The 8,196-nt window shown below is 40.7% G+C and overlaps 1 pseudogene; it reads left to right on the top strand.

Annotated features, from left to right (window-relative positions):
• The first annotated feature begins 667 nt into the window (after positions 1–667).
• Positions 668–847, top strand: LOC112300146 (U2 spliceosomal RNA; annotated as a pseudogene).
• The last annotated feature ends 7,349 nt before the right edge of the window (positions 848–8,196 follow it).

Consider the following 8,196-nt stretch of genomic DNA (forward strand, 5'->3'; position numbering starts at 1 on the left):
GTTCTGAGGGAGACTTGATAAGAATCAATGATGATATGGTGAGTGATGCGGAGAAAGTAGCCATGGACAACTCCAAAATTTCTTACTTGAGCCTGTGGTGACATCATTCACATACAGATTGGGACTCCAGGAGGAATAACAGGTTTGACAGAAGGAGAGGACTTTGGTTTGGAACATATTGAGTTGGAGGTGTCCACTGTGTACTAGTAAATGTTTAACTACCAGCTCTGGCTGATTGGGGGTTGGGGGAGGTAGAGAGAGACATTGATTTGTTGTTCCACTTATTTATGCATTCATCGGTTGATTCTTTTTTTAAAGCTATCATTAAAAAAACACTTTATTTATTTTTAGAGAGGGGGAAGGGAGGGAGAAAAAGTGGGAGAGAAACATCAATGTGTGTTTGCCTCTCACCCCCCACCCCCATTAGGGATGTGGCCTGCAACCCAGGCATGTGCCCTGACTGGGAATCCAACCAGCATCCCTTTGGTTCGCAGGCCAGTGCTCAATCAGCTGAGTCACACCAGCCAGGGCTCCAGAAGGCTTTTAAAAGTTTAATGTGAAATTCCTTATGAAAACTTATAGCAAAAGAAACTTTTAAAGGCCTATGCGGTCAATTATCATTCTTGATGCATTTATGTAAATAATCATGCTAAATCTAATAATACATATTGTTTCTCAGCCTTTTGGCTAAGATCAAGTGTAGTATCTGTTCTTATCTGATACATCTTCTATCTGGGGACATGATATCAAATGTATTTTTGGAGCTGGGAGATGGAATAAGAGCTTGCTCTATCCACTGTGTGCATCAACACCATATTGCAGTACTTCTGGGAATGGCGCATGAGAAAAAAAATAAATCTAATGACACCAGGCTTATTTTGTAAACAGAAACCAGAACGATGGGGGTGGCCCTGGTCAGGTGGTTCAGTTGGTTGGAGCATCGTCCCATACACCAAAAGGATGCAAGTTTGATTCCTGGTTAAGGTGTGTATGGGAGGCAACCAACTGATGTTTCTCTCTCTCTCTCTCTCTCTCTCTCTCTCTCTCTCTCTCTCTCTCTCATCAATAAGCATGTCCTTGGATGAGGATTAAAAAAATAAATTAAATTAAATTAATTATCAGCAAGAAAAATTTATAGCATTGAATGCCTGTCTTAGCAAAAAAATATTTAAAAATCAATAATCTAAGTTTCCATCTTAGGAAACTAGAGAAAAAGAGCAAATTAAATCCAGAGTAAGCAGAAGGAAAAAATTAACAAGAATTAGAGCAGAAATCAATGAAATTAAAAACAGAAAATCAATAGAGAAAATAAAAATAAAAGCAGAGTCTTTGAAAAGGTCAATAAAATTGATAAGCCTCTAGCCAAGCTAAGAAAAAAGAGAGAGGATACAAACTACTAATATCAGAAATGAAAGAGGGATCACCACTACAGATCCACAAACATTAACAGGATAATAAAGCCCTGGATGATGTGGCTCAGTGGATTGAGCACCAGCCTGCCAACTAAAAAGTCGCTTATTTGATTCCCAGTCAGGGCACGTGCCTGGGTTGCGGGCTGAGAGGCAACCACACATGGATGTTTCTCTCCCTCTATTTCTTCCTCCCTTCCCCTTTCTAAAAATAAATAAATAAAATCTTTTTTAAAAAACTCAATAATAAGTATGATTTCTCTCCTGGGTGCATGCCCACAGCTTTCCCTCCCCTGTCTTCCTCCACAGGCACACACTCCTAAATTCTAAGGGTCCCCACAACACCTGCAAGCAGGGGAGCAATGGGCAGCAACATCTCATCCTGGGCTAACCCCCTGAACCTGTCCCCACAGCCCCCTTTTCTATGACTCTCCAGTGAGCTGACAGCAACCCCTCCTTGACTCACTTCTTTCCTATAACATTTCCAGTGAGCCAAAACAGCCCCTCCTACGTTCTCTCCTGTTACTTCTTCTATCCTGGGCCCTTGCTTGTTTCACTGTCCCCAGCTTTAATAAATCTACTCCTCCCCAAAAAATCTACTCCTCCCCCAACCTTAGCCAGTGTGGCTCAGTTGGTTGGAGCATCATCCCATCACTAAAAGGTTGTGGGTTCATGGCCAGAGCACATACTTGGGTAGCAGTTTTGATCCCTGGTCCAGGTGCATACCACAGGCAACCAATCAATGTTTCTCTCTCACTTGAATGTTTTTCTCTCTCTACCTTCCTTTCTTTCTAAAAGCAGTGAAAACAAATGTCTCCAGGTGAGGATAAAAAACAATAACAGTAAGATACCACTATGCACTTATTAGAATGGCCAAACTCTGAACACTGACAATACCAAATGCTAGTGGGCATACAAAATGGAAGACACTTTAGAAGACGTTCTGGTGGTTTCTTACAAAACTAAACATAAGCTGACCATATGATCCAGAAATGTCTCTCCTTGGTATTTACCCAAAGGAGCTGAAAACTTACGTTCAGTCAAAAACCTGTACACACATGTTTATGGTAACTTTACCCATAATTGCCACAACTTGGTAGTAACCACAATGTCCTTCAGTAGGTGAATGTATAAATAAACTTTAGTACATTCAAGCAATGGAATATTATTTGTTTGCTAAAAAGAATGAGGTATCAAACCATAAAAAGACATAGAGGAACCTTAAATGCATATTACTAAATGAAAGAAGTCAATCTGAAAAGACTAAATACTGTATGATTCCAACTATATAACATTCTGGAAAAACTATGTAGACAGTGAAAAGATCAGTGGTTGTCAAGGGTTAGGGGTTCGAGGAGGGATGAATAGGATTATTTTAATCAGGGAAATTTTTATTGAAGGATAATACTTAGGTTGTAGCATCACTTGCTTATATTTTTGCTGAGAGTTTAAATGACATATAAACATCACAAAATATTGTAGACCACCTTATGGTCAATCAATAGAAATACCTTTGGTGGTTTCAGTTGCATTTTAATGGGCAATTTTTCACTTTTGAAGTCTTCTTACCATTTCTAGGAATGAATGTATCATTTTCAAGTGGAACTGTTTATTTCTTTTTTAAATTTTATTTATCTATTTGATCAGGGTTTTTTTTGATCAGTTTTATTTTTAAAAATTAAAAATGTTTCAGTTACAGTTGCCATACAATAACTATTACATTACCTTCAGGTGTACAACACAGTTATTAGACATTTCTATAATCCTTCAAAGTGATCACCCTGATAAGTCTAGTACCCAGTGTACAGAGGATGTTTAGTGCAGCATCATACAGAATACTCTGTATAATACTGTAATGGTGGATACATGCCATTATACATTTATCCAAAACCATAGAATGTACAATGCCAAGAGTGAGTCCTAATGTAAACTAGGGAGTTTGGGGGATGATGATCTGTCAATGCAGGTTCATCAACTGTAACAAATGTGCTGCTCTGAAAGGAGTTGGTGATAATGGGGGAGTCTATTATGTATGGGAGCAGGGATATACGTAACTTCCTCTCAATTTTGCTGTGAACCTAAAGCTGCTCAAAAAAAAGCACATGAAAGAGGCAACAAACTGATGTTTCTCTCACACATCAATATTTCTGTCCTTCTCTTTCTCCCTCCCTTCCCTCTCTCTAAAAATAAATAAATAAAATCTTTTAAAAAAGAAAAAAATAGCCCTGGCTGGTGTAGCTCAGTGGACTGACTGCTGGCCTGCAAGTCAGAGAATCTGCCAGTTCAATTCCCAGTTAGGGCACATGCCTGGGTTGCAGGCCAGGTCCCCAGTAGGGGACGCATGAGAGGCAACCACACATGGATGTTTCTCCCCCTCTCTTTCTCCTTCCCTTCCCCTCTCTCTAAAAATAAATAAATAAAATCTTTAAAACAAATAATAAAAAATTTTAAAAAGAAATAAAATAATTAACAGTATAAGCCAACTCCAGAATACCAATAGAGGTTTCTGAGGAACATCCAGGAGATGTTTAGAAGGCCATTGGAAACACAGGTCTAGAGCTAGCAAGGTTTGGTCTGCTCTGCCCTTGCCTCAGTCCTTGTCCTGACCAGCTCTTCTTGATGGGCCTGACCATGTGCCTGCCCTCTTTGATTAGACACCATCAGCCTTCTCCTAGAGACCAGCAAATCAGGACCAGCAATCCATCCTCCACAAATCCATTGGATTGTAATTTAATCTTTTCTGTAACTCAGTGCAGAGTGTCTTGCTAGACTCTCCCAGGACATAGTTTACCCCAGTTCTCACATGACTACTCTGGCAATATTTCACAAACTTTAATCATTCAAGAATCACTGAGGACCTTACAACCAAGATGGTGACATAGGAAGACATTACTCGCCTCTTCATCAAAATTAAAACTAAAACATAGAACAACCGTCACTCAGAACCATCAGAAATTGAGTTGAATGGAAGTCTGACAACTACGGAATTAAAGAAACCATATCCATCTAGATCAGTAGGAGGGGCACAGATGTGGAATGGTCTTGTCCCACACCCACTTGTGGTGGATAAAAATTCAGGAAGGATATCTTGGGAGGGAGGAGTCCCTGCCCCACACCAGGCTCCCCAGCCCAGGGTTCCAGTGACAGGAAGATAAGTCCCCATAACTTTTGGCTGCAAAAACCAGTGGAGTTTGAATTGGCAGAAGAAACTGCTGGAGCCCCAAGCAGTTCCTCTTAAAGAACCCACACACAGACTCATCTACTCAGACTCACTCCCTCTGAGCTCCATCACTGGGGTGGCAGCTTGAAAGGCACCAGAAGCATACTGGGAGAAACTGAACTGTCTGGCATCAAGGCGAGCAGAGGCTATTGTCCCATTGCTAAACTCTCCCCCCACAGCCACAGAGCCAGCAAGCTGGTGCCATATCCAAGACTCTTTCAACCTGGCTAACACTCTTTGACCCACCTTGGAGATCACCAGAGACTCTGCCCCACCCAAATTACGAGCCCCCCAAGTGGCCTTTCCATATGAATGGCTGTTTTTGGCTCATGCTGCACAACTGCCTAAATCCTATCAAACAAGCAAGAGCTGGCCTCAGTGGGCCCCAGGCCCAGCACTAGCAGCAGCCAGCCTAGATTCACAGCTTGGCTTTGCCTGGAAATCTCCAAGCCCAGCACAAGTAGCAGCCATCTCAGAGTGCTTTATAGCTCAGGTAGGATGGCCCTGGGCAAAACACAGGTGGGGGCTGGCCTTGGCCTGCACCATCTGGGAAATCCAGGGCCAGTGCACCCAGTAGACAGATACCGATGACATCAGTGTACCACCACCTTGCCCCTGCACAGCTGATCATCCATGGAGGGTAGAGGTTTGTGGTATGTGGTCACAGCCCATCCTTGACCCTGACTGGCCTGGATAAATCCCTCTAATTGATCTGCCAACAGCAACCAAGACTCAACTATGAGAGGAGGGTGTACTCAGCCCACAAGAAGGGTGTACCTCGAGTTCCCAGCTTGGGTAATAGGGGATGCTGTGCCACTGGACCCTACAGGACACCTACTACATTAGGCCTCACTACCAAGACACAGAGTCAAAGCACCTCTACCTATTACATAGAAACAAACACAGGAAGGCTGTCAAATGAGGAGACAAAGAAACATGGCCCAAACAAAAGAAGAGATGAAAACTCCAGAAAAAGAGCTAAACAAAATGGAGATAAGCAATCTATCAGATGCAGAGTTCAAAACACTGGTTATAGAGATGCTCAAGGAACTTAGTGAGAAACTCAACATCATAAAAAAGATCCAGTCAGAAACAAAGGATACACAAATTGAAATAAAGAACAATTTACAGGGAAACAACAGTGAAGTGGATGGAGTCAAGAATCACATCAATTATTTGGAACATAAGGAAGAAAAAAAAACAGTCAGAACAACAAGAAGAAAAAAAAAGAGTACAAAAAATGAGGATAATATAAGCAGCCTCTGGGACAACTTCAAGAGGTCCAACATTCCCATCATACGGGTTCCAGAAGGAGAAGAGAAAGAGCAACATATTGGAAATCTATTTGAAAAATAATGAAAGAAAACATCCCCAATTTGGTGAAGGAAGTAGATGTGCAAGTCCAGGAAGCACAGAGAGTCCAAAACAAGATGGATGCAAAGAGGCCCACTCCGAGACATCATAATTAAAATGGCAAAGGTTAAAGATAAAGAGAGAATCTTAAAAGCAGCAAGAGACAAGAAGTTAGTTACCTACAGGGGAGTTCCCATAAGACTGCAGATGATTTCTCAAAGGAAACTTTGCAGGTTACAAGGGATTTGCAAGCAATATTCAAATTCATGAAAAGTAGGGAGTTCCCGTAAGACAGTCACGATGATTTCTCAAAAGAAACTTTGCAGGCTCGAAGGGACTGGCAATAAATATTCAAAGTCATGAAAAGCAGGGACCTACCAGCCAAGATAGCTCTACTCAGCAAAGCTATTGTTTAGAATCAAAGGGCATATAAAGAGCTTCCCAGATAAGAAAAAGCTAAAGGAGTTCATCATCACCAAATCATGACTATATGAAATGTTAAAGGGACTTATTTAAGAAAAAGATAAAAATTATGAACAATAAAATGGCAAAAATACATATCTATCAACAATTGAATCTAAAAAGCAAACAAGAAGAACTAAGATAGAATCATGGATACAGAGAGCATTTTGATGGTTGCCACATGGGAGGGTGTTGTGGAGCAATGGGTGAAGAGGTGAGGGGATTAAGAAGTACATATATGCAGTTACAGAATAGCCATAGGGATGTAAAGTACAGTATAAGAAATGGCGTAGCCACAGAACTTATACACATGACCCACAGACATGAACAGTGGTGGTGGGATTGCGTGAGGGAGTGGGGGGTGCTGGGTGGAGGGGGCAAAGGGTTAAAATCAGGACAACTGTAATAGCATAATCAATACAATATATTTAAAAAAGGAATTTCCTTCACAGGGGTTGGGTGGGGGTGGTGGAGAGGTTGAGCAAGAGAGAGAGAGAGAGAGAGAGCTCACGGACATGGACAACAGTGTGGGGACTGCCAGGAGAGAGGAAGAGAGGGGGGAGGTGAAGGAGAGTATAGGGGGTATAAATAGTGATAGAAGGATACTTGATTTGAGGTGGTGAAAACACAATACAATATACAGATGATGTGTTGTAAAACTGTTCACCTGAAACCTTATAATTTTATTAACCAGTGTCACCCCAAAATTCAATTAAAAAAAAAAAAAAAAGCCCTGGCTGGTGTAGCTCGGTGGACTGAGTGCTGGCCTGCAAGCCAGAAAATCTGCTGGTTCAATTCCCAGTCAGGGCACATGCCTGGCAGGCCAAGTCCCCAGTAGGGGGCACATGAGAGGCAACCACACATGGATGTTTCTCTCCCTCTCTTTCTCCCTCTTTTCCCCTCTCTCTAAAAATAAATAAGTAAAATCTTTATCAAAAAAACGAATCACCTTTATAGTTTTTGCCATATCTGTGACCACTTGTATTATTATTTATTTAACATTTTTCTTTATTTTTTGTATGTAAGGTAATTTATTTTTGGCAAAGAGTTGCTTTGAAAGGTTTTTTTTTTTTTAACAGAAAGTTAGCAGCACTAAAATTTTGAGTTGGGAAATTTTCAGAGTAATTAAGTTGTGACACGAAAATAATGTGTTCCATATTAGTGAGTGTCCTAGATACTTGACACCCTCTTAAGCTATAAAAATTGAAAATATACATGCTAATACATATAACACATAGACACAGACAACAGTGTGATAATAGACAGAGGGAAAGGGGGTGGGGGTAGGTGGAAGAAGGCTAAGAGGGGACGGAAATGGGGACGGAAAGAGACTTTTCTTTGGGCAACAGGGCACGATGCAGTGTGCACATGATGTTTTCTTGAGTTGTACACTTGAAACCTGTATGGTTTTACAAACCAATGTCACCACCAAAAAACTAAAAAAATAAATAAATAAAATGCAAAAAAGAAAATATACATACTAGACTATTTTGATATTATTTTTAAATGGAATATACACTTTCCTAATTTAAAATAAGTTATAAGGAAGAAAAGCAACCTGTAAATAACCACCTATGCCTTCAAATCCTCCTCCCTTTTGTACTTTTGTTTTTTCCCCAAGCTTAAGTTCACAAAAAACAAGCAAGCAAGCAAACAAAAACCATGAGGAAGAACTCACTGTGGAGACAACATAAATTCCTCTCAAAAAATTCAACATAATCAGCTTGGGACAGGTTGCTATTTTTTAAAAGA

This window comes from Desmodus rotundus, chromosome X (genome assembly GCF_022682495.2).
Source record: "Desmodus rotundus isolate HL8 chromosome X, HLdesRot8A.1, whole genome shotgun sequence".
Taxonomy (NCBI): Eukaryota; Metazoa; Chordata; class Mammalia; order Chiroptera; family Phyllostomidae; genus Desmodus; species Desmodus rotundus.